At 42.5% G+C, this 21723-nt stretch overlaps 40 non-coding genes across 40 annotated transcripts; all 40 read right to left on the bottom strand.

Annotated features, from left to right (window-relative positions):
* Positions 1-361: 361 nt before the first annotated feature.
* Positions 362-480, bottom strand: LOC140022520 (5S ribosomal RNA). The gene has a single exon (XR_011826502.1). It is a non-coding gene; the product is annotated as a 5S ribosomal RNA (ribosomal RNA).
* A 417-nt stretch (positions 481-897) lies between these two features.
* LOC140022519 (5S ribosomal RNA) lies at positions 898-1016 on the bottom strand. Its single transcript, XR_011826501.1, has one exon. It is a non-coding gene; the product is annotated as a 5S ribosomal RNA (ribosomal RNA).
* A 416-nt stretch (positions 1017-1432) lies between these two features.
* LOC140022518 (5S ribosomal RNA) lies at positions 1433-1551 on the bottom strand. Its single transcript, XR_011826500.1, has one exon. It is a non-coding gene; the product is annotated as a 5S ribosomal RNA (ribosomal RNA).
* A 416-nt stretch (positions 1552-1967) lies between these two features.
* LOC140022517 (5S ribosomal RNA) lies at positions 1968-2086 on the bottom strand. The gene has a single exon (XR_011826499.1). It is a non-coding gene; the product is annotated as a 5S ribosomal RNA (ribosomal RNA).
* A 416-nt stretch (positions 2087-2502) lies between these two features.
* Positions 2503-2621, bottom strand: LOC140032149 (5S ribosomal RNA). Its single transcript, XR_011836074.1, has one exon. It is a non-coding gene; the product is annotated as a 5S ribosomal RNA (ribosomal RNA).
* Positions 2622-3037: 416 nt separating this feature from the next.
* On the bottom strand, positions 3038-3156 carry LOC140031888 (5S ribosomal RNA). Its single transcript, XR_011835813.1, has one exon. It is a non-coding gene; the product is annotated as a 5S ribosomal RNA (ribosomal RNA).
* A 416-nt stretch (positions 3157-3572) lies between these two features.
* Positions 3573-3691, bottom strand: LOC140022516 (5S ribosomal RNA). Its single transcript, XR_011826498.1, has one exon. It is a non-coding gene; the product is annotated as a 5S ribosomal RNA (ribosomal RNA).
* A 417-nt stretch (positions 3692-4108) lies between these two features.
* Positions 4109-4227, bottom strand: LOC140022514 (5S ribosomal RNA). Its single transcript, XR_011826496.1, has one exon. It is a non-coding gene; the product is annotated as a 5S ribosomal RNA (ribosomal RNA).
* A 417-nt stretch (positions 4228-4644) lies between these two features.
* On the bottom strand, positions 4645-4763 carry LOC140022513 (5S ribosomal RNA). The gene has a single exon (XR_011826495.1). It is a non-coding gene; the product is annotated as a 5S ribosomal RNA (ribosomal RNA).
* A 416-nt stretch (positions 4764-5179) lies between these two features.
* LOC140032148 (5S ribosomal RNA) lies at positions 5180-5298 on the bottom strand. Its single transcript, XR_011836073.1, has one exon. It is a non-coding gene; the product is annotated as a 5S ribosomal RNA (ribosomal RNA).
* Positions 5299-5714: 416 nt separating this feature from the next.
* Positions 5715-5833, bottom strand: LOC140022512 (5S ribosomal RNA). Its single transcript, XR_011826494.1, has one exon. It is a non-coding gene; the product is annotated as a 5S ribosomal RNA (ribosomal RNA).
* Positions 5834-6249: 416 nt separating this feature from the next.
* LOC140032606 (5S ribosomal RNA) lies at positions 6250-6368 on the bottom strand. The gene has a single exon (XR_011836531.1). It is a non-coding gene; the product is annotated as a 5S ribosomal RNA (ribosomal RNA).
* Positions 6369-6784: 416 nt separating this feature from the next.
* LOC140022511 (5S ribosomal RNA) lies at positions 6785-6903 on the bottom strand. The gene has a single exon (XR_011826493.1). It is a non-coding gene; the product is annotated as a 5S ribosomal RNA (ribosomal RNA).
* Positions 6904-7320: 417 nt separating this feature from the next.
* Positions 7321-7439, bottom strand: LOC140022510 (5S ribosomal RNA). The gene has a single exon (XR_011826492.1). It is a non-coding gene; the product is annotated as a 5S ribosomal RNA (ribosomal RNA).
* A 416-nt stretch (positions 7440-7855) lies between these two features.
* On the bottom strand, positions 7856-7974 carry LOC140022509 (5S ribosomal RNA). The gene has a single exon (XR_011826491.1). It is a non-coding gene; the product is annotated as a 5S ribosomal RNA (ribosomal RNA).
* Positions 7975-8390: 416 nt separating this feature from the next.
* LOC140022508 (5S ribosomal RNA) lies at positions 8391-8509 on the bottom strand. Its single transcript, XR_011826490.1, has one exon. It is a non-coding gene; the product is annotated as a 5S ribosomal RNA (ribosomal RNA).
* A 417-nt stretch (positions 8510-8926) lies between these two features.
* Positions 8927-9045, bottom strand: LOC140022507 (5S ribosomal RNA). Its single transcript, XR_011826489.1, has one exon. It is a non-coding gene; the product is annotated as a 5S ribosomal RNA (ribosomal RNA).
* A 417-nt stretch (positions 9046-9462) lies between these two features.
* LOC140022506 (5S ribosomal RNA) lies at positions 9463-9581 on the bottom strand. The gene has a single exon (XR_011826488.1). It is a non-coding gene; the product is annotated as a 5S ribosomal RNA (ribosomal RNA).
* A 416-nt stretch (positions 9582-9997) lies between these two features.
* LOC140032147 (5S ribosomal RNA) lies at positions 9998-10116 on the bottom strand. The gene has a single exon (XR_011836072.1). It is a non-coding gene; the product is annotated as a 5S ribosomal RNA (ribosomal RNA).
* Positions 10117-10532: 416 nt separating this feature from the next.
* On the bottom strand, positions 10533-10651 carry LOC140022505 (5S ribosomal RNA). Its single transcript, XR_011826487.1, has one exon. It is a non-coding gene; the product is annotated as a 5S ribosomal RNA (ribosomal RNA).
* A 416-nt stretch (positions 10652-11067) lies between these two features.
* On the bottom strand, positions 11068-11186 carry LOC140032605 (5S ribosomal RNA). Its single transcript, XR_011836530.1, has one exon. It is a non-coding gene; the product is annotated as a 5S ribosomal RNA (ribosomal RNA).
* A 416-nt stretch (positions 11187-11602) lies between these two features.
* LOC140022503 (5S ribosomal RNA) lies at positions 11603-11721 on the bottom strand. Its single transcript, XR_011826485.1, has one exon. It is a non-coding gene; the product is annotated as a 5S ribosomal RNA (ribosomal RNA).
* Positions 11722-12138: 417 nt separating this feature from the next.
* Positions 12139-12257, bottom strand: LOC140022502 (5S ribosomal RNA). Its single transcript, XR_011826484.1, has one exon. It is a non-coding gene; the product is annotated as a 5S ribosomal RNA (ribosomal RNA).
* A 416-nt stretch (positions 12258-12673) lies between these two features.
* Positions 12674-12792, bottom strand: LOC140032146 (5S ribosomal RNA). Its single transcript, XR_011836071.1, has one exon. It is a non-coding gene; the product is annotated as a 5S ribosomal RNA (ribosomal RNA).
* A 416-nt stretch (positions 12793-13208) lies between these two features.
* LOC140022501 (5S ribosomal RNA) lies at positions 13209-13327 on the bottom strand. Its single transcript, XR_011826483.1, has one exon. It is a non-coding gene; the product is annotated as a 5S ribosomal RNA (ribosomal RNA).
* Positions 13328-13743: 416 nt separating this feature from the next.
* LOC140032604 (5S ribosomal RNA) lies at positions 13744-13862 on the bottom strand. The gene has a single exon (XR_011836529.1). It is a non-coding gene; the product is annotated as a 5S ribosomal RNA (ribosomal RNA).
* A 416-nt stretch (positions 13863-14278) lies between these two features.
* Positions 14279-14397, bottom strand: LOC140022500 (5S ribosomal RNA). Its single transcript, XR_011826482.1, has one exon. It is a non-coding gene; the product is annotated as a 5S ribosomal RNA (ribosomal RNA).
* Positions 14398-14814: 417 nt separating this feature from the next.
* Positions 14815-14933, bottom strand: LOC140022499 (5S ribosomal RNA). Its single transcript, XR_011826481.1, has one exon. It is a non-coding gene; the product is annotated as a 5S ribosomal RNA (ribosomal RNA).
* A 416-nt stretch (positions 14934-15349) lies between these two features.
* On the bottom strand, positions 15350-15468 carry LOC140022498 (5S ribosomal RNA). The gene has a single exon (XR_011826480.1). It is a non-coding gene; the product is annotated as a 5S ribosomal RNA (ribosomal RNA).
* Positions 15469-15884: 416 nt separating this feature from the next.
* On the bottom strand, positions 15885-16003 carry LOC140022497 (5S ribosomal RNA). Its single transcript, XR_011826479.1, has one exon. It is a non-coding gene; the product is annotated as a 5S ribosomal RNA (ribosomal RNA).
* Positions 16004-16419: 416 nt separating this feature from the next.
* On the bottom strand, positions 16420-16538 carry LOC140022496 (5S ribosomal RNA). Its single transcript, XR_011826478.1, has one exon. It is a non-coding gene; the product is annotated as a 5S ribosomal RNA (ribosomal RNA).
* Positions 16539-16954: 416 nt separating this feature from the next.
* On the bottom strand, positions 16955-17073 carry LOC140022495 (5S ribosomal RNA). The gene has a single exon (XR_011826477.1). It is a non-coding gene; the product is annotated as a 5S ribosomal RNA (ribosomal RNA).
* Positions 17074-17489: 416 nt separating this feature from the next.
* Positions 17490-17608, bottom strand: LOC140022494 (5S ribosomal RNA). The gene has a single exon (XR_011826476.1). It is a non-coding gene; the product is annotated as a 5S ribosomal RNA (ribosomal RNA).
* A 412-nt stretch (positions 17609-18020) lies between these two features.
* Positions 18021-18139, bottom strand: LOC140031766 (5S ribosomal RNA). The gene has a single exon (XR_011835690.1). It is a non-coding gene; the product is annotated as a 5S ribosomal RNA (ribosomal RNA).
* Positions 18140-18555: 416 nt separating this feature from the next.
* LOC140032245 (5S ribosomal RNA) lies at positions 18556-18674 on the bottom strand. The gene has a single exon (XR_011836170.1). It is a non-coding gene; the product is annotated as a 5S ribosomal RNA (ribosomal RNA).
* A 417-nt stretch (positions 18675-19091) lies between these two features.
* LOC140031887 (5S ribosomal RNA) lies at positions 19092-19210 on the bottom strand. The gene has a single exon (XR_011835812.1). It is a non-coding gene; the product is annotated as a 5S ribosomal RNA (ribosomal RNA).
* Positions 19211-19626: 416 nt separating this feature from the next.
* On the bottom strand, positions 19627-19745 carry LOC140022492 (5S ribosomal RNA). The gene has a single exon (XR_011826474.1). It is a non-coding gene; the product is annotated as a 5S ribosomal RNA (ribosomal RNA).
* A 412-nt stretch (positions 19746-20157) lies between these two features.
* On the bottom strand, positions 20158-20276 carry LOC140031765 (5S ribosomal RNA). Its single transcript, XR_011835689.1, has one exon. It is a non-coding gene; the product is annotated as a 5S ribosomal RNA (ribosomal RNA).
* Positions 20277-20692: 416 nt separating this feature from the next.
* On the bottom strand, positions 20693-20811 carry LOC140032441 (5S ribosomal RNA). The gene has a single exon (XR_011836367.1). It is a non-coding gene; the product is annotated as a 5S ribosomal RNA (ribosomal RNA).
* Positions 20812-21228: 417 nt separating this feature from the next.
* LOC140032134 (5S ribosomal RNA) lies at positions 21229-21347 on the bottom strand. The gene has a single exon (XR_011836059.1). It is a non-coding gene; the product is annotated as a 5S ribosomal RNA (ribosomal RNA).
* Positions 21348-21723: the final 376 nt, after the last annotated feature.

Raw genomic sequence — 21723 nt, 5'->3', positions numbered from 1 at the left:
CTTTTCTAGACCGAAATTCATTTTAAGCGTCAATTCAAGCATTTTCCTATTATCCTTTTATTTATTTGCTTTCATATTTTTTTTTTGTTATTGATTTGCCCCCTGTTTTTTTCCATCATCCCGCAACTCTAAATTATCATGAAATCAATCATTCACGCTTACGCTGATACATTTGCGCCGACAAATTTGAGCGACGATCCGGGCTTTGATCGAGCCGTACCGTTCCTGATTTGTCTCGCGCCTTCAGATCCTCCTTCACGCTTCGACAAGAAGCAAAATATTAAGCAATCGTTCCGACGGAGCTAAATTACTACTGGATAAAGAACGAATAGGAAATTTGGATTTCGAAACAAAAAAGGGAGGGGTGCAACACGAGGACTTCCCAGGGGGTCACCAATCCAAGTACTACTCTCGCCCAAACACGCTTAATTTCGAAGTTCTGATGGGATCCGGTGCATTAGTGCTGGTATGATCGCACCCGCCATATTCCTTTCGCTTTATTCTTTTAAACTACCCCGTCCTGCGAAGCAGTGTGGCTTTTCTAGACCGAAATTCATTTTAAGCGTCAATTCAAGCATTTTCCTATTATCCTTTTATTTATTTGCTTTCATATTTTTTTTTTGTTATTGATTTGCCCCCTGTTTTTTTCCATCATCCCGCAACTCTAAATTATCATGAAATCAATCATTCACGCTTACGCTGATACATTTGCGCCGACAAATTTGAGCGACGATCCGGGCTTTGATCGAGCCGTACCGTTCCTGATTTGTCTCGCGCCTTCAGATCCTCTTTCACGCTTCGACAAGAAGCAAAATATTAAGCAATCGTTCCGACGGAGCTAAATTACTACTGGATAAAGAACGAATAGGAAATTTGGATTTCGAAACAAAAAAGAGAGGGGTGCAACACGAGGACTTCCCAGGGGGTCACCAATCCAAGTACTACTCTCGCCCAAACACGCTTAATTTCGAAGTTCTGATGGGATCCGGTGCATTAGTGCTGGTATGATCGCACCCGCCATATTTCTTTCGCTTTATTCTTTTAAACTACCCCGTCCTGCGAAGCAGTGTGGCTTTTCTAGACCGAAATTCATTTTAAGCGTCAATTCAAGCATTTTCCTATTATCCTTTTATTTATTTACTTTCATATTTTTTTTTGTTATTGATTTGCCCCCTGTTTTTTTCCATCATCCCGCAACTCTAAATTATCATGAAATCAATCATTCACGCTTGCGCTGATACATTTGCGCCGACAAATTTGAGCGACGATCCGGGCTTTGATCGAGCCGTACCGTTCCTGATTTGTCTCGCGCCTTCAGATCCTCCTTCACGCTTCGACAAGAAGCAAAATATTAAGCAATCGTTCCGACGGAGCTAAATTACTACAGGATAAAGAACGAATAGGAAATTTGGATTTCGAAACAAAAAAGAGAGGGGTGCAACACGAGGACTTCCCAGGGGGTCACCAATCCAAGTACTACTCTCGCCCAAACACGCTTAATTTCGAAGTTCTGATGGGATCCGGTGCATTAGTGCTGGTATGATCGCACCCGCCATATTCCTTTCGCTTTATTCTTTTAAACTACCCCGTCCTGCGAAGCAGTGTGGCTTTTCTAGACCGAAATTCATTTTAAGCGTCAATTCAAGCATTTTCCTATTATCCTTTTATTTATTTGCTTTCGTAATTTTTTTTGTTATTGATTTGCCCCCTGTTTTTTTCCATCATCCAGCAACTCTACATTATCATGAAATCAATCCTTCACGCTTGCGCTGATAAATTTGCGCCGACAAATTTGATCGACGATCCGGGCTTTGATCGAGCCGTACCGTTCCTGATTTGTCTCGCGCCTTCAGATCCTCCTTCACCCTTCGACAAGAAGCAAAATATTAAGCAATCGTTCCGACGGAGCTAAATTACTACAGGATAAAGAACGAATAGGAAATTTGGATTTCGAAACAAAAAAGAGAGGGGTGCAACACGAGGACTTCCCAGGGGGTCACCAATCCAAGTACTACTCTCGCCCAAACACGCTTAATTTCGAAGTTCTGATGGGATCCGGTGCATTAGTGCTGGTATGATCGCACCCGCCATATTTCTTTCGCTTTATTCTTTTAAACTACCCCGTCCTGCGAAGCAGTGTGGCTTTTCTAGACCGAAATTCATTTTAAGCGTCAATTCAAGCATTTTCCTATTATCCTTTTATTTATTTGCTTTCATATTTTTTTTTGTTATTGATTTGCCCCCTGTTTTTTTCCATCATCCCGCAACTCTAAATTATCATGAAATCAATCATTCACGCTTGCGCTGATACATTTGCGCCGACAAATTTGAGCGACGATCCGGGCTTTGATCGAGCCGTACCGTTCCTGATTTGTCTCGCGCCTTCAGATCCTCCTTCACGCTTCGACAAGAAGCAAAATATTAAGCAATCGTTCCGACGGAGCTAAATTACTACAGGATAAAGAACGAATAGGAAATTTGGATTTCGAAACAAAAAAGAGAGGGGTGCAACACGAGGACTTCCCACGGGGTCACCCATCCTAGTACTACTCTCGCCCAAACACGCTTAATTTCGAAGTTCTGATGGGATCCGGTGCATTAGTGCTGGTATGATCGCACCCGCCATATTCCTTTCGCTTTATTCTTTTAAACTACCCCGTCCTGCGAAGCAGTGTGGCTTTTCTAGACCGAAATTCATTTTAAGCGTCAATTCAAGCATTTTCCTATTATCCTTTTATTTATTTGCTTTCGTAATTTTTTTTGTTATTGATTTGCCCCCTGTTTTTTTCCATCATCCAGCAACTCTACATTATCATGAAATCAATCCTTCACGCTTGCGCTGATACATTTGCGCCGACAAATTTGAGCGACGATCCGGGCTTTGATCGAGCCGTACCGTTCCTGATTTGTCTCGCGCCTTCAGATCCTCCTTCACGCTTCGACAAGAAGCAAAATATTAAGCAATCGTTCCGACGGAGCTAAATTACTACAGGATAAAGAACGAATAGGAAATTTGGATTTCGAAACAAAAAAAAGAGGGGTGCAACAAGAGGAATTCCCAGGGGGTCACCCATCCTAGTACTACTCTCGCCCAAGCATGCTTAACTTCGGAGTTCTGATGGGATCCGGTGCATTAGTGCTGGTATGATCGCACCCGCCATGTTCCTTTCGCTTTATTCTTTTAAACCATCCCGTCCTGCGAAGCAGTGTGGCTTTTCTCGAACGAAATTCATTTTAAGCGTCAATTCAAGCATTTTTCTCTTACCCTTTTGTTTATTTGCTTTCATATTTTTTTTTGTTATTGATTTGCCCCCTGTTTTTTTCCATCATCCCGCAACTCTAAATTATCATGAAATCAATCCTTCATGCTTGCGCTGATACATTTGCGCCGACAAATTTGAGCGACGATCCGGGCTTTGATCGAACCGTACCGTTCCTGATTTGTCTCGCGCCTTCAGATCCTCCTTCACGCTTCGGCAAGAAGCAAAATATTATGCAATCGTTCCGACGGAGCTAAATTACTACTGGATAAAGAACGAATAGGAAATTTCGATTTCGAAACAAAAAAGAGAGGGGTGCAACACGAGGACTTCCCAGGGGGTCACCAATCCAAGTACTACTCTCGCCCAAACACGCTTAATTTCGAAGTTCTGATGGGATCCGGTGCATTAGTGCTGGTATGATCGCACCCGCCATATTCCTTTTGCTTTATTCTTTTAAACTACCCCGTCCTGCGAAGCAGTGTGGCTTTTCTAGACCGAAATTCATTTTAAGCGTCAATTCAAGCATTTTCCTATTATCCTTTTATTTATTTGCTTTCATATTTTTTTTTTGTTATTGATTTGCCCCCTGTTTTTTTCCATCATCCCGCAACTCTAAATTATCATGAAATCAATCCTTCACGCTTGCGCTGATACATTTGCGCCGACAAATTTGAGCGACGATCCGGGCTTTGATCGAGCCGTACCGTTCCTGATTTGTCTCGCGCCTTCAGATCCTCCTTCACGCTTCGACAAGAAGCAAAATATTAAGCAATCGTTCCGACAGAGCTAAATTACTACAGGATAAAGAACGAATAGGAAATTTGGATTTCGAAACAAAAAAGAGAGGGGTGCAACACGAGGACTTCCCAGGGGGTCACCAATCCAAGTACTACTCTCGCCCAAACACGCTTAATTTCGAAGTTCTGATGGGATCCGGTGCATTAGTGCTGGTATGATCGCACCCGCCATATTCCTTTCGCTTTATTCTTTTAAACTACCCCGTCCTGCGAAGCAGTGTGGCTTTTCTAGACCGAAATTCATTTTAAGCGTCAATTCAAGCATTTTCCTATTATCCTTTTATTTATTTGCTTTCATATTTTTTTTTTGTTATTGATTTGCCCCCTGTTTTTTTCCATCATCCCGCAACTCTAAATTATCATGAAATCAATCCTTCACGCTTACGCTGATACATTTGCGCCGACAAATTTGAGCGACGATCCGGGCTTTGATCGAGCCGTACCGTTCCTGATTTGTCTCGCGCCTTCAGATCCTCCTTCACGCTTCGACAAGAAGCAAAATATTAAGCAATCGTTCCGACAGAGCTAAATTACTACAGGATAAAGAACGAATAGGAAATTTGGATTTCGAAACAAAAAAGAGAGGGGTGCAACACGAGGACTTCCCAGGGGGTCACCAATCCAAGTACTACTCTCGCCCAAACACGCTTAATTTCGAAGTTCTGATGGGATCCGGTGCATTAGTGCTGGTATGATCGCACCCGCCATATTTCTTTCGCTTTATTCTTTTAAACTACCCCGTCCTGCGAAGCAGTGTGGCTTTTCTAGACCGAAATTCATTTTAAGCGTCAATTCAAGCATTTTCCTATTATCCTTTTATTTATTTGCTTTCATATTTTTTTTTGTTATTGATTTGCCCCCTGTTTTTTTCCATCATCCCGCAACTCTAAATTATCATGAAATCAATCATTCACGCTTGCGCTGATACATTTGCGCCGACAAATTTGAGCGACGATCCGGGCTTTGATCGAGCCGTACCGTTCCTGATTTGTCTCGCGCCTTCAGATCCTCCTTCACGCTTCGACAAGAAGCAAAATATTAAGCAATCGTTCCGACGGAGCTAAATTACTACAGGATAAAGAACGAATAGGAAATTTGGATTTCGAAACAAAAAAGAGAGGGGTGCAACACGAGGACTTCCCACGGGGTCACCCATCCTAGTACTACTCTCGCCCAAACACGCTTAATTTCGAAGTTCTGATGGGATCCGGTGCATTAGTGCTGGTATGATCGCACCCGCCATATTCCTTTCGCTTTATTCTTTTAAACTACCCCGTCCTGCGAAGCAGTGTGGCTTTTCTAGACCGAAATTCATTTTAAGCGTCAATTCAAGCATTTTCCTATTATCCTTTTATTTATTTGCTTTCGTAATTTTTTTTGTTATTGATTTGCCCCCTGTTTTTTTCCATCATCCAGCAACTCTACATTATCATGAAATCAATCCTTCACGCTTGCGCTGATACATTTGCGCCGACAAATTTGATCGACGATCCGGGCTTTGATCGAGCCGTACCGTTCCTGATTTGTCTCGCGCCTTCAGATCCTCCTTCACCCTTCGACAAGAAGCAAAATATTAAGCAATCGTTCCGACGGAGCTAAATTACTACAGGATAAAGAACGAATAGGAAATTTGGATTTCGAAACAAAAAAGAGAGGGGTGCAACACGAGGACTTCCCAGGGGGTCACCAATCCAAGTACTACTCTCGCCCAAACACGCTTAATTTCGAAGTTCTGATGGGATCCGGTGCATTAGTGCTGGTATGATCGCACCCGCCATATTCCTTTCGCTTTATTCTTTTAAACTACCCCGTCCTGCGAAGCAGTGTGGCTTTTCTAGACCGAAATTCATTTTAAGCGTCAATTCAAGCATTTTTCTCTTACCCTTTTGTTTATTTGCTTTCATAATTTTTTTTGTTATTGATTTGCCCCCTGTTTTTTTCCATCATCCCGCAACTCTACATTATCATGAAATCAATCCTTCACGCTTGCGCTGATACATTTGCGCCGACAAATTTGAGCGACGATCCGGGCTTTGATCGAGCCGTACCGTTCCTGATTTGTCTCGCGCCTTCAGATCCTCCTTCACGCTTCGACAAGAAGCAAAATATTAAGCAATCGTTCTGACGGAGCTAAATTACTACAGGATAAAGAACGAATAGGAAATTTGGATTTCGAAACAAAAAAGAGAGGGGTGCAACACGAGGACTTCCCACGGGGTCACCCATCCTAGTACTACTCTCGCCCAAACACGCTTAATTTCGAAGTTCTGATGGGATCCGATGCATTAGTGCTGGTATGATCGCACCCGCCATATTCCTTTCGCTTTATTCTTTTAAACTACCCCGTCCTGCGAAGCAGTGTGGCTTTTCTAGACCAAAATTAATTTTAAGCGTCAATTCAAGCATTTTTCTCTTACCCTTTTGTTTATTTGCTTTCATATTTTTTTTTGTTATTGATTTGCCCCCTGTTTTTTTCCATCATCCCGCAACTCTAAATTATCATGAAATCAATCCTTCACGCTTACGCTGATACATTTGCGCCGACAAATTTGAGCGACGATCCGGGCTTTGATCGAACCGTACCGTTCCTGATTTGTCTCGCGCCTTCAGATCCTTCTTCACACTTCGACAAGAAGCAAAATATTAAGCAATCGTTCCGACGGAGCTAAATTACTACTGGATAAAGAACGAATAGGAAATTTGGATTTCGAAACAAAAAAGAGAGGGGTGCAACACGAGGACTTCCCAGGGGGTCACCAATCCAAGTACTACTCTCGCCCAAACACGCTTAATTTCGAAGTTCTGATGGGATCCGGTGCATTAGTGCTGGTATGATCGCACCCGCCATATTCCTTTCGCTTTATTCTTTTAAACTACCCCGTCCTGCGAAGCAGTGTGGCTTTTCTAGACCGAAATTCATTTTAAGCGTCAATTCAAGCATTTTCCTATTATCCTTTTATTTATTTGCTTTCATATTTTTTTTTTTTTATTGATTTGCCCCCTGTTTTTTTCCATCATCCCGCAACTCTAAATTATCATGAAATCAATCCTTCACGCTTACGCTGATACATTTGCGCCGACAAATTTGAGCGACGATCCGGGCTTTGATCGAACCGTACCGTTCCTGATTTGTCTCGCGCCTTCAGATCTTCCTTCACACTTCGACAAGAAGCAAAATATTAAGCAATCGTTCCGACGGAGCTAAATTACTACTGGATAAAGAACGAATAGGAAATTTGGATTTCGAAACAAAAAAGAGAGGGGTGCAACACGAGGACTTCCCAGGGGGTCACCAATCCAAGTACTACTCTCGCCCAAACACGCTTAATTTCGAAGTTCTGATGGGATCCGGTGCATTAGTGCTGGTATGATCGCACCCGCCATATTTCTTTCGCTTTATTCTTTTAAACTACCCCGTCCTGCGAAGCAGTGTGGCTTTTCTAGACCGAAATTCATTTTAAGCGTCAATTCAAGCATTTTCCTATTATCCTTTTATTTATTTACTTTCATATTTTTTTTTGTTATTGATTTGCCCCCTGTTTTTTTCCATCATCCCGCAACTCTAAATTATCATGAAATCAATCCTTCACGCTTACGCTGATACATTTGCGCCGACAAATTTGAGCGACGATCCGGGCTTTGATCGAACCGTACCGTTCCTGATTTGTCTCGCGCCTTCAGATCTTCCTTCACACTTCGACAAGAAGCAAAATATTAAGCAATCGTTCCGACGGAGCTAAATTACTACTGGATAAAGAACGAATAGGAAATTTGGATTTCGAAACAAAAAAGAGAGGGGTGCAACACGAGGACTTCCCAGGGGGTCACCAATCCAAGTACTACTCTCGCCCAAACACGCTTAATTTCGAAGTTCTGATGGGATCCGGTGCATTAGTGCTGGTATGATCGCACCCGCCATATTTCTTTCGCTTTATTCTTTTAAACTACCCCGTCCTGCGAAGCAGTGTGGCTTTTCTAGACCGAAATTCATTTTAAGCGTCAATTCAAGCATTTTCCTATTATCCTTTTATTTATTTACTTTCATATTTTTTTTTGTTATTGATTTGCCCCCTGTTTTTTTCCATCATCCCGCAACTCTAAATTATCATGAAATCAATCATTCACGCTTGCGCTGATACATTTGCGCCGACAAATTTGAGCGACGATCCGGGCTTTGATCGAGCCGTACCGTTCCTGATTTGTCTCGCGCCTTCAGATCCTCCTTCACGCTTCGACAAGAAGCAAAATATTAAGCAATCGTTCCGACGGAGCTAAATTACTACAGGATAAAGAACGAATAGGAAATTTGGATTTCGAAACAAAAAAGAGAGGGGTGCAACACGAGGACTTCCCAGGGGGTCACCAATCCAAGTACTACTCTCGCCCAAACACGCTTAATTTCGAAGTTCTGATGGGATCCGGTGCATTAGTGCTGGTATGATCGCACCCGCCATATTCCTTTTGCTTTATTCTTTTAAACTACCCCGTCCTGCGAAGCAGTGTGGCTTTTCTAGACCGAAATTCATTTTAAGCGTCAATTCAAGCATTTTCCTATTATCCTTTTATTTATTTGCTTTCATATTTTTTTTTTGTTATTGATTTGCCCCCTGTTTTTTTCCATCATCCCGCAACTCTAAATTATCATGAAATCAATCCTTCACGCTTGCGCTGATACATTTGCGCCGACAAATTTGAGCGACGATCCGGGCTTTGATCGAGCCGTACCGTTCCTGATTTGTCTCGCGCCTTCAGATCCTCCTTCACGCTTCGACAAGAAGCAAAATATTAAGCAATCGTTCCGACAGAGCTAAATTACTACAGGATAAAGAACGAATAGGAAATTTGGATTTCGAAACAAAAAAGAGAGGGGTGCAACACGAGGACTTCCCAGGGGGTCACCAATCCAAGTACTACTCTCGCCCAAACACGCTTAATTTCGAAGTTCTGATGGGATCCGGTGCATTAGTGCTGGTATGATCGCACCCGCCATATTCCTTTCGCTTTATTCTTTTAAACTACCCCGTCCTGCGAAGCAGTGTGGCTTTTCTAGACCGAAATTCATTTTAAGCGTCAATTCAAGCATTTTCCTATTATCCTTTTATTTATTTGCTTTCATATTTTTTTTTTGTTATTGATTTGCCCCCTGTTTTTTTCCATCATCCCGCAACTCTAAATTATCATGAAATCAATCCTTCACACTTACGCTGATACATTTGCGCCGACAAATTTGAGCGACGATCCGGGCTTTGATCGAGCCGTACCGTTCCTGATTTGTCTCGCGCCTTCAGATCCTCCTTCACGCTTCGACAAGAAGCAAAATATTAAGCAATCGTTCCGACAGAGCTAAATTACTACAGGATAAAGAACGAATAGGAAATTTGGATTTCGAAACAAAAAAGAGAGGGGTGCAACACGAGGACTTCCCAGGGGGTCACCAATCCAAGTACTACTCTCGCCCAAACACGCTTAATTTCGAAGTTCTGATGGGATCCGGTGCATTAGTGCTGGTATGATCGCACCCGCCATATTTCTTTCGCTTTATTCTTTTAAACTACCCCGTCCTGCGAAGCAGTGTGGCTTTTCTAGACCGAAATTCATTTTAAGCGTCAATTCAAGCATTTTCCTATTATCCTTTTATTTATTTGCTTTCATATTTTTTTTTGTTATTGATTTGCCCCCTGTTTTTTTCCATCATCCCGCAACTCTAAATTATCATGAAATCAATCATTCACGCTTGCGCTGATACATTTGCGCCGACAAATTTGAGCGACGATCCGGGCTTTGATCGAGCCGTACCGTTCCTGATTTGTCTCGCGCCTTCAGATCCTCCTTCACGCTTCGACAAGAAGCAAAATATTAAGCAATCGTTCCGACGGAGCTAAATTACTACAGGATAAAGAACGAATAGGAAATTTGGATTTCGAAACAAAAAAGAGAGGGGTGCAACACGAGGACTTCCCACGGGGTCACCCATCCTAGTACTACTCTCGCCCAAACACGCTTAATTTCGAAGTTCTGATGGGATCCGGTGCATTAGTGCTGGTATGATCGCACCCGCCATATTCCTTTCGCTTTATTCTTTTAAACTACCCCGTCCTGCGAAGCAGTGTGGCTTTTCTAGACCGAAATTCATTTTAAGCGTCAATTCAAGCATTTTCCTATTATCCTTTTATTTATTTGCTTTCGTAATTTTTTTTGTTATTGATTTGCCCCCTGTTTTTTTCCATCATCCAGCAACTCTACATTATCATGAAATCAATCCTTCACGCTTGCGCTGATACATTTGCGCCGACAAATTTGATCGACGATCCGGGCTTTGATCGAGCCGTACCGTTCCTGATTTGTCTCGCGCCTTCAGATCCTCCTTCACCCTTCGACAAGAAGCAAAATATTAAGCAATCGTTCCGACGGAGCTAAATTACTACAGGATAAAGAACGAATAGGAAATTTGGATTTCGAAACAAAAAAGAGAGGGGTGCAACACGAGGACTTCCCAGGGGGTCACCAATCCAAGTACTACTCTCGCCCAAACACGCTTAATTTCGAAGTTCTGATGGGATCCGGTGCATTAGTGCTGGTATGATCGCACCCGCCATATTCCTTTCGCTTTATTCTTTTAAACTACCCCGTCCTGCGAAGCAGTGTGGCTTTTCTAGACCGAAATTCATTTTAAGCGTCAATTCAAGCATTTTTCTCTTACCCTTTTGTTTATTTGCTTTCATAATTTTTTTTGTTATTGATTTGCCCCCTGTTTTTTTCCATCATCCCGCAACTCTACATTATCATGAAATCAATCCTTCACGCTTGCGCTGATACATTTGCGCCGACAAATTTGAGCGACGATCCGGGCTTTGATCGAGCCGTACCGTTCCTGATTTGTCTCGCGCCTTCAGATCCTCCTTCACGCTTCGACAAGAAGCAAAATATTAAGCAATCGTTCTGACGGAGCTAAATTACTACAGGATAAAGAACGAATAGGAAATTTGGATTTCGAAACAAAAAAGAGAGGGGTGCAACACGAGGACTTCCCACGGGGTCACCCATCCTAGTACTACTCTCGCCCAAACACGCTTAATTTCGAAGTTCTGATGGGATCCGATGCATTAGTGCTGGTATGATCGCACCCGCCATATTCCTTTCGCTTTATTCTTTTAAACTACCCCGTCCTGCGAAGCAGTGTGGCTTTTCTAGACCAAAATTAATTTTAAGCGTCAATTCAAGCATTTTTCTCTTACCCTTTTGTTTATTTGCTTTCATATTTTTTTTTGTTATTGATTTGCCCCCTGTTTTTTTCCATCATCCCGCAACTCTAAATTATCATGAAATCAATCCTTCACGCTTGCGCTGATACATTTGCGCCGACAAATTTGAGCGACGATCCGGGCTTTGATCGAGCCGTACCGTTCCTGATTTGTCTCGCGCCTTCAGATCCTCCTTCACGCTTCGACAAGAAGCAAAATATTAAGCAATCGTTCCGACAGAGCTAAATTACTACAGGATAAAGAACGAATAGGAAATTTGGATTTCGAAACAAAAAAGAGAGGGGTGCAACACGAGGACTTCCCAGGGGGTCACCAATCCAAGTACTACTCTCGCCCAAACACGCTTAATTTCGAAGTTCTGATGGGATCCGGTGCATTAGTGCTGGTATGATCGCACCCGCCATATTCCTTTCGCTTTATTCTTTTAAACTACCCCGTCCTGCGAAGCAGTGTGGCTTTTCTAGACCGAAATTCATTTTAAGCGTCAATTCAAGCATTTTCCTATTATCCTTTTATTTATTTGCTTTCATATTTTTTTTTTGTTATTGATTTGCCCCCTGTTTTTTTCCATCATCCCGCAACTCTAAATTATCATGAAATCAATCCTTCACACTTACGCTGATACATTTGCGCCGACAAATTTGAGCGACGATCCGGGCTTTGATCGAGCCGTACCGTTCCTGATTTGTCTCGCGCCTTCAGATCCTCCTTCACGCTTCGACAAGAAGCAAAATATTAAGCAATCGTTCCGACAGAGCTAAATTACTACAGGATAAAGAACGAATAGGAAATTTGGATTTCGAAACAAAAAAGAGAGGGGTGCAACACGAGGACTTCCCAGGGGGTCACCAATCCAAGTACTACTCTCGCCCAAACACGCTTAATTTCGAAGTTCTGATGGGATCCGGTGCATTAGTGCTGGTATGATCGCACCCGCCATATTTCTTTCGCTTTATTCTTTTAAACTACCCCGTCCTGCGAAGCAGTGTGGCTTTTCTAGACCGAAATTCATTTTAAGCGTCAATTCAAGCATTTTCCTATTATCCTTTTATTTATTTGCTTTCATATTTTTTTTTGTTATTGATTTGCCCCCTGTTTTTTTCCATCATCCCGCAACTCTAAATTATCATGAAATCAATCATTCACGCTTGCGCTGATACATTTGCGCCGACAAATTTGAGCGACGATCCGGGCTTTGATCGAGCCGTACCGTTCCTGATTTGTCTCGCGCCTTCAGATCCTCCTTCACGCTTCGACAAGAAGCAAAATATTAAGCAATCGTTCCGACGGAGCTAAATTACTACAGGATAAAGAACGAATAGGAAATTTGGATTTCGAAACAAAAAAGAGAGGGGTGCAACACGAGGACTTCCCACGGGGTCACCCATCCTAGTACTACTCTCGCCCAAACACGCTTAATTTCGAAGTTCTGATGGGATCCGGTGCATTAGTGCTGGTATGATCGCACCCGCCATATTCCTTTCGCTTTATTCTTTTAAACTACCCCGTCCTGCGAAGCAGTGTGGCTTTTCTAGACCGAAATTCATTTTAAGCGTCAATTCAAGCATTTTCCTATTATCCTTTTATTTATTTGCTTTCGTAATTTTTTTTGTTATTGATTTGCCCCCTGTTTTTTTCCATCATCCAGCAACTCTACATTATCATGAAATCAATCCTTCACGCTTGCGCTGATACATTTGCGCCGACAAATTTGATCGACGATCCGGGCTTTGATCGAGCCGTACCGTTCCTGATTTGTCTCGCGCCTTCAGATCCTCCTTCACCCTTCGACAAGAAGCAAAATATTAAGCAATCGTTCCGACGGAGCTAAATTACTACAGGATAAAGAACGAATAGGAAATTTGGATTTCGAAACAAAAAAGAGAGGGGTGCAACACGAGGACTTCCCAGGGGGTCACCAATCCAAGTACTACTCTCGCCCAAACACGCTTAATTTCGAAGTTCTGATGGGATCCGGTGCATTAGTGCTGGTATGATCGCACCCGCCATATTCCTTTCGCTTTATTCTTTTAAACTACCCCGTCCTGCGAAGCAGTGTGGCTTTTCTAGACCGAAATTCATTTTAAGCGTCAATTCAAGCATTTTTCTCTTACCCTTTTGTTTATTTGCTTTCATAATTTTTTTTGTTATTGATTTGCCCCCTGTTTTTTTCCATCATCCCGCAACTCTACATTATCATGAAATCAATCCTTCACGCTTGCGCTGATACATTTGCGCCGACAAATTTGAGCGACGATCCGGGCTTTGATCGAGCCGTACCGTTCCTGATTTGTCTCGCGCCTTCAGATCCTCCTTCACGCTTCGACAAGAAGCAAAATATTAAGCAATCGTTCTGACGGAGCTAAATTACTACAGGATAAAGAACGAATAGGAAATTTGGATTTCGAAACAAAAAAGAGAGGGGTGCAACACGAGGACTTCCCACGGGGTCACCCATCCTAGTACTACTCTCGCCCAAACACGCTTAATTTCGAAGTTCTGATGGGATCCGATGCATTAGTGCTGGTATGATCGCACCCGCCATATTCCTTTCGCTTTATTCTTTTAAACTACCCCGTCCTGCGAAGCAGTGTGGCTTTTCTAGACCAAAATTAATTTTAAGCGTCAATTCAAGCATTTTTCTCTTACCCTTTTGTTTATTTGCTTTCATATTTTTTTTTGTTATTGATTTGCCCCCTGTTTTTTTCCATCATCCCGCAACTCTAAATTATCATGAAATCAATCCTTCACGCTTACGCTGATACATTTGCGCCGACAAATTTGAGCGACGATCCGGGCTTTGATCGAACCGTACCGTTCCTGATTTGTCTCGCGCCTTCAGATCCTTCTTCACACTTCGACAAGAAGCAAAATATTAAGCAATCGTTCCGACGGAGCTAAATTACTACTGGATAAAGAACGAATAGGAAATTTGGATTTCGAAACAAAAAAGAGAGGGGTGCAACACGAGGACTTCCCAGGGGGTCACCAATCCAAGTACTACTCTCGCCCAAACACGCTTAATTTCGAAGTTCTGATGGGATCCGGTGCATTAGTGCTGGTATGATCGCACCCGCCATATTCCTTTCGCTTTATTCTTTTAAACTACCCCGTCCTGCGAAGCAGTGTGGCTTTTCTAGACCGAAATTCATTTTAAGCGTCAATTCAAGCATTTTCCTATTATCCTTTTATTTATTTGCTTTCATATTTTTTTTTTTTTATTGATTTGCCCCCTGTTTTTTTCCATCATCCCGCAACTCTAAATTATCATGAAATCAATCCTTCACGCTTACGCTGATACATTTGCGCCGACAAATTTGAGCGACGATCCGGGCTTTGATCGAACCGTACCGTTCCTGATTTGTCTCGCGCCTTCAGATCTTCCTTCACACTTCGACAAGAAGCAAAATATTAAGCAATCGTTCCGACGGAGCTAAATTACTACTGGATAAAGAACGAATAGGAAATTTGGATTTCGAAACAAAAAAGAGAGGGGTGCAACACGAGGACTTCCCAGGGGGTCACCAATCCAAGTACTACTCTCGCCCAAACACGCTTAATTTCGAAGTTCTGATGGGATCCGGTGCATTAGTGCTGGTATGATCGCACCCGCCATATTTCTTTCGCTTTATTCTTTTAAACTACCCCGTCCTGCGAAGCAGTGTGGCTTTTCTAGACCGAAATTCATTTTAAGCGTCAATTCAAGCATTTTCCTATTATCCTTTTATTTATTTACTTTCATATTTTTTTTTGTTATTGATTTGCCCCCTGTTTTTTTCCATCATCCCGCAACTCTAAATTATCATGAAATCAATCATTCACGCTTGCGCTGATACATTTGCGCCGACAAATTTGAGCGACGATCCGGGCTTTGATCGAGCCGTACCGTTCCTGATTTGTCTCGCGCCTTCAGATCCTCCTTCACGCTTCGACAAGAAGCAAAATATTAAGCAATCGTTCCGACGGAGCTAAATTACTACAGGATAAAGAACGAATAGGAAATTTGGATTTCGAAACAAAAAAGAGAGGGGTGCAACACGAGGACTTCCCAGGGGGTCACCAATCCAAGTACTACTCTCGCCCAAACACGCTTAATTTCGAAGTTCTGATGGGATCCGGTGCATTAGTGCTGGTATGATCGCACCCGCCATATTCCTTTCGCTTTATTCTTTTAAACTACCCCGTCCTGCGAAGCAGTGTGGCTTTTCTAGACCGAAATTCATTTTAAGCGTCAATTCAAGCATTTTCCTATTATCCTTTTATTTATTTGCTTTCGTAATTTTTTTTGTTATTGATTTGCCCCCTGTTTTTTTCCATCATCCAGCAACTCTACATTATCATGAAATCAATCCTTCACGCTTGCGCTGATACATTTGCGCCGACAAATTTGATCGACGATCCGGGCTTTGATCGAGCCGTACCGTTCCTGATTTGTCTCGCGCCTTCAGATCCTCCTTCACCCTTCGACAAGAAGCAAAATATTAAGCAATCGTTCCGACGGAGCTAAATTACTACAGGATAAAGAACGAATAGGAAATTTGGATTTCGAAACAAAAAAGAGAGGGGTGCAACACGAGGACTTCCCAGGGGGTCACCAATCCAAGTACTACTCTCGCCCAAACACGCTTAATTTCGAAGTTCTGATGGGATCCGGTGCATTAGTGCTGGTATGATCGCACCCGCCATATTCCTTTCGCTTTATTGTTTTAAACTATCCCGTCCTGCGAAGCAGTGTGGCTTTTCTAGACCGAAATTCATTTTAAGCGTGAATTCAAGCATTTTCCTATTATCCTTTTATTTATTTGCTTTCGTAATTTTTTTTGTTATTGATTTGCCCCCTGTTTTTTTCCATCATCCAGCAACTCTACATTATCATGAAATCAATCCTTCACGCTTGCGCTGATACATTTGCGCCGATAAATTTGATCGACGATCCGGGCTTTGATCGAGCCGTACCGTTCCTGATTTGTCTCGCGCCTTCAGATCCTCCTTCACCCTTCGACAAGAAGCAAAATATTAAGCAATCGTTCCGACGGAGCTAAATTACTACAGGATAAAGAACGAATAGGAAATTTGGATTTCGAAACAAAAAAGAGAGGGGTGCAACACGAGGACTTCCCAGGGGGTCACCAATCCAAGTACTACTCTCGCCCAAACACGCTTAATTTCGAAGTTCTGATGGGATCCGGTGCATTAGTGCTGGTATGATCGCACCCGCCATATTCCTTTCGCTTTATTCTTTTAAACTACCCCGTCCTGCGAAGCAGTGTGGCTTTTCTAGACCGAAATTCATTTTAAGCGTCAATTCAAGCATTTTCCTATTATCCTTTTATTTATTTACTTTCATATTTTTTTTTGTTATTGATTTGCCCCCTGTTTTTTTCCATCATCCCGCAACTCTAAATTATCATGAAATCAATCCTTCACGCTTGCGCTGATACATTTGCGCCGACAAATTTGAGCGACGATCCGGGCTTTGATCGAACCGTACCGTTCCTGATTTGTCTCGCGCCTTCAGATCCTCCTTCACACTTCGACAAGAAGCAAAATATTAAGCAATCGTTCCGACGGAGCTAAATTACTACAGGATAAAGAACGAATAGGAAATTTGGATTTCGAAACAAAAAAGAGAGGGGTGCAACACGAGGACTTCCCAGGGGGTCACCAATCCAAGTACTACTCTCGCCCAAACACGCTTAATTTCGAAGTTCTGATGGGATCCGGTGCATTAGTGCTGGTATGATCGCACCCGCCATATTTCTTTCGCTTTATTCTTTTAAACTACCCCGTCCTGCGAAGCAGTGTGGCTTTTCTAGACCGAAATTCATTTTAAGCGTCAATTCAAGCATTTTCCTATTATCCTTTTATTTATTTACTTTCATATTTTTTTTTGTTATTGATTTGCCCCCGGTTTTTTTCCATCATCCCGCAACTCTAAATTATCATGAAATCAATCATTCACGCTTGCGCTGATACATTTGCGCCGACAAATTTGAGCGACGATCCGGGCTTTGATCGAGCCGTACCGTTCCTGATTTGTCTCGCGCCTTCAGATCCTCCTTCACGCTTCGACAAGAAGCAAAATATTAAGCAATCGTTCCGACGGAGCTAAATTACTACAGGATAAAGAACGAATAGGAAATTTGGATTTCGAAACAAAAAAGAGAGGGGTGCAACACGAGGACTTCCCAGGGGGTCACCAATCCAAGTACTACTCTCGCCCAAACACGCTTAATTTCGAAGTTCTGATGGGATCCGGTGCATTAGTGCTGGTATGATCGCACCCGCCATATTCCTTTCGCTTTATTCTTTTAAACTACCCCGTCCTGCGAAGCAGTGTGGCTTTTCTAGACCGAAATTCATTTTAAGCGTCAATTCAAGCATTTTCATATTATCCTTTTATTTATTTGCTTTCATAATTTTTTTTATATTGATTTGCCCCCTGTTTTTTTCCATCATCCCGCAACTCTAAATTATCATGAAATCAATCCTTCACGCTTGCGCTGATACATTTGCGCCGACAAATTTGAGCGACGATTCGGGCTTTGATCGAGCCGTACCGTTCCTGATTTGTCTCGCTTCAGATCCGCCTTCATGCTTCGAGAAGAAGCAAAATATAAAGCAATCGTTCCGAAGGACCTAAATTACTACAGGATAAAGAACGAATAGAAAATTTGAATTTCGAAACAAAAAAGAAAGGGGTGCAACAAGAGGACTTCCCAGGGGGTCACCCATCCTAGTACTACTCTCGCCCAAGCATGCTTAACTTCGGAGTTCTGATGGGATCCGGTGCATTAGTGCTGGTATGATCGCACCCGCCATGTTCCTTTCGCTTTATTCTTTTAAACTACCCCGTCCTGCGAAGCAGTGTGGCTTTTCTAGACCGAAATTCATTTTAATCGTCAATTCAAGCATTTTCCTATTATCCTTTTATTTATTTGCTTTCATATTTTTTTTTGTTATTGATTTGCCCCCTGTTTTTTTCCATCATCCCGCAACTCTAAATTATCATGAAATCAATCCTTCACGCTTGCGCTGATACATTTGCGCCGACAAATTTGAGCGACGATCCGGGCTTTGATCGAGCCGTACCGTTCCTGATTTGTCTCGCGCCTTCAGATCCTCCTTCACGCTTCGACAAGAAGCAAAATATTAAGCAATCGTTCCGACGGAGCTAAATTACTACAGGATAAAGAACGAATAGGAAATTTGGATTTCGAAACAAAAAAGAGAGGGGTGTAACACGAGGACTTCCCAGGGGGTCACCAATCCAAGTACTACTCTCGCCCAAGCATGCTTAACTTCGGAGTTCTGATGGGATCCGGTGCATTAGTGCTGGTATGATCACACCCGCCATGTTCCTTTCGCTTTATTCTTTTAAACTACCCCGTCCTGCGAAGCAGTGTGGCTTTTCTAGACCGAAATTCATTTTAAGCGTCAATTCAAGCATTTTCCTATTATCCTTTTATTTATTTGCTTTCATATTTTTTTTTTGTTATTGATTTGCCCCCTGTTTTTTTCCATCATCCCGCAACTCTAAATTATCATGAAATCAATCCTTCACGCTTGCGCTGATACATTTGCGCCGACAAATTTGAGCGACGATCCGGGCTTTGATCGAGCCGTACCGTTCCTAATTTGTCTCGCGCCTTCAGATCCTCCTTCACGCTTCGACAAGAAGCAAAATATTAAGCAATCGTTCCGACGGAGCTAAATTACTACAGGATAAAGAACGAATAGGAAATTTGGATTTCGAAACAAAAAAGAGAGGGGTGCAACAAGAGGAATTCCCAGGGGGTCACCCATCCTAGTACTACTCTCGCCCAAGCATGCTTAACTTCGGAGTTCTGATGGGATCCGGTGCATTAGTGCTGGTATGATCGCACCCGCCATGTTCCTTTCGCTTTATTCTTTTAAACCATCCCGTCCTGCGAAGCAGTGTGGCTTTTCTAGACCGAAATTCATTTTAAGCGTCAATTCAAGCATTTTTCTCTTACCCTTTTGTTTATTTGCTTTCATATTTTTTTTTGTTATTGATTTGCCCCCTGTTTTTTTCCATCATCCCGCAACTCTAAATTATCATGAAATCAATCCTTCATGCTTGCGCTGATACATTTGCGCCGACAAATTTGAGCGGCGATCCGGGCTTTGATCGAACCGTACCGTTCCTGATTTGTCTCGCGCCTTCAGATCCTCCTTCACGCTTCGACAAGAAGCAAAATATTAAGCAATCGTTCCGACGGAGCTAAATTACTACAGGATAAAGAACGAATAGGAAATTTGGATTTCGAAACAAAAAAGAGAGGGGTGCAACACGAGGACTTCCCAGGGGGTCACCAATCCAAGTACTACTCTCGCCCAAACACGCTTAATTTCGAAGTTCTGATGGGATCCGGTGCATTAGTGCTGGTATGATCGCACCCGCCATATTCCTTTCGCTTTATTCTTTTAAACTACCCCGTCCTGCGAAGCAGTGTGGCTTTTCTAGACCGAAATTCATTTTAAGCGTCAATTCAAGCATTTTCATATTATCCTTTTATTTATTTGCTTTCATAATTTTTTTTATATTGATTTGCCCCCTGTTTTTTTCCATCATCCCGCAACTCTAAATTATCATGAAATCAATCCTTCACGCTTGCGCTGATACATTTGCGCCGACAAATTTGAGCGACGATTCGGGCTTTGATCGAGCCGTACCGTTCCTGATTTGTCTCGCTTCAGATCCGCCTTCATGCTTCGAGAAGAAGCAAAATATAAAGCAATCGTTCCGAAGGACCTAAATTACTACAGGATAAAGAACGAATAGAAAATTTGAATTTCGAAACAAAAAAGAAAGGGGTGCAACAAGAGGACTTCCCAGGGGGTCACCCATCCTAGTACTACTCTCGCCCAAGCATGCTTAACTTCGGAGTTCTGATGGGATCCGGTGCATTAGTGCTGGTATGATCGCACCCGCCATGTTCCTTTCGCTTTATTCTTTTAAACTACCCCGTCCTGCGAAGCAGTGTGGCTTTTCTAGACCGAAATTCATTTTAATCGTCAATTCAAGCATTTTCCTATTATCCTTTTATTTATTTGCTTTCATATTTTTTTTTGTTATTGATTTGCCCCCTGTTTTTTTCCATCATCCCGCAACTCTAAATTATCATGAAATCAATCCTTCACGCTTGCGCTGATACATTTGCGCCGACAAATTTGAGCGACGATCCGGGCTTTGATCGAGCCGTACCGTTCCTGATTTGTCTCGCGCCTTCAGATCCTCCTTCACGCTTCGACAAGAAGCAAAATATTAAGCAATCGTTCCGACGGAGCTAAATTACTACAGGATAAAGAACGAATAGGAAATTTGGATTTCGAAACAAAAAAGAGAGGGGTGTAACACGAGGACTTCCCAGGGGGTCACCAATCCAAGTACTACTCTCGCCCAAGCATGCTTAACTTCGGAGTTCTGATGGGATCCAGTGCATTAGTGCTGGTATGATCACACCCGCCATGTTCCTTTCGCTTTATTCTTTTAAACTACCCCGTCCTGCGAAGCAGTGTGGCTTTTCTAGACCGAAATTCATTTTAAGCGTCAATTCAAGCATTTTCCTATTATCCTTTTATTTATTTGCTTTCATATTTTTTTTTTGTTATTGATTTGCCCCCTGTTTTTTTCCATCATCCCGCAACTCTAAATTATCATGAAATCAATCCTTCACGCTTGCGCTGATACATTTGCGCCGACAAATTTGAGCGACGATCCGGGCTTTGATCGAGCCGTACCGTTCCTAATTTGTCTCGCGCCTTCAGATCCTCCTTCACGCTTCGACAAGAAGCAAAATATTAAGCAATCGTTCCGACGGAGCTAAATTACTACAGGATAAAGAACGAATAGGAAATTTGGATTTCGAAACAAAAAAGAGAGGGGTGCAACAAGAGGAATTCCCAGGGGGTCACCCATCCTAGTACTATTCTCGCCCAAGCATGCTTAACTTCGGAGTTCTGATGGGATCCGGTGCATTAGTGCTGGTATGATCGCACCCGCCATGTTCCTTTCGCTTTATTCTTTTAAACCATCCCGTCCTGCGAAGCAGTGTGGCTTTTCTAGACCGAAATTCATTTTAAGCGTCAATTCAAGCATTTTTCTCTTACCCTTTTGTTTATTTGCTTTCATATTTTTTTTTGTTATTGATTTGCCCCCTGTTTTTTTCCATCATCCCGCAACTCTAAATTATCATGAAATCAATCCTTCATGCTTGCGCTGATACATTTGCGCCGACAAATTTGAGCGGCGATCCGGGCTTTGATCGAACCGTACCGTTCCTGATTTGTCTCGCGCCTTCAGATCCTCCTTCACGCTTCGACAAGAAGCAAAATATTAAGCAATCGTTCCGACGGAGCTAAATTACTACTGGATAA

The sequence above is a fragment of the Coffea arabica genome, chromosome 11e (genome assembly GCF_036785885.1).
Source record: "Coffea arabica cultivar ET-39 chromosome 11e, Coffea Arabica ET-39 HiFi, whole genome shotgun sequence".
Taxonomy (NCBI): domain Eukaryota; kingdom Viridiplantae; phylum Streptophyta; class Magnoliopsida; order Gentianales; family Rubiaceae; genus Coffea; species Coffea arabica.
The sequence above is the reverse complement of the archived record's forward strand: the minus strand, read 5'-3'. Positions and strand labels throughout refer to the sequence as shown.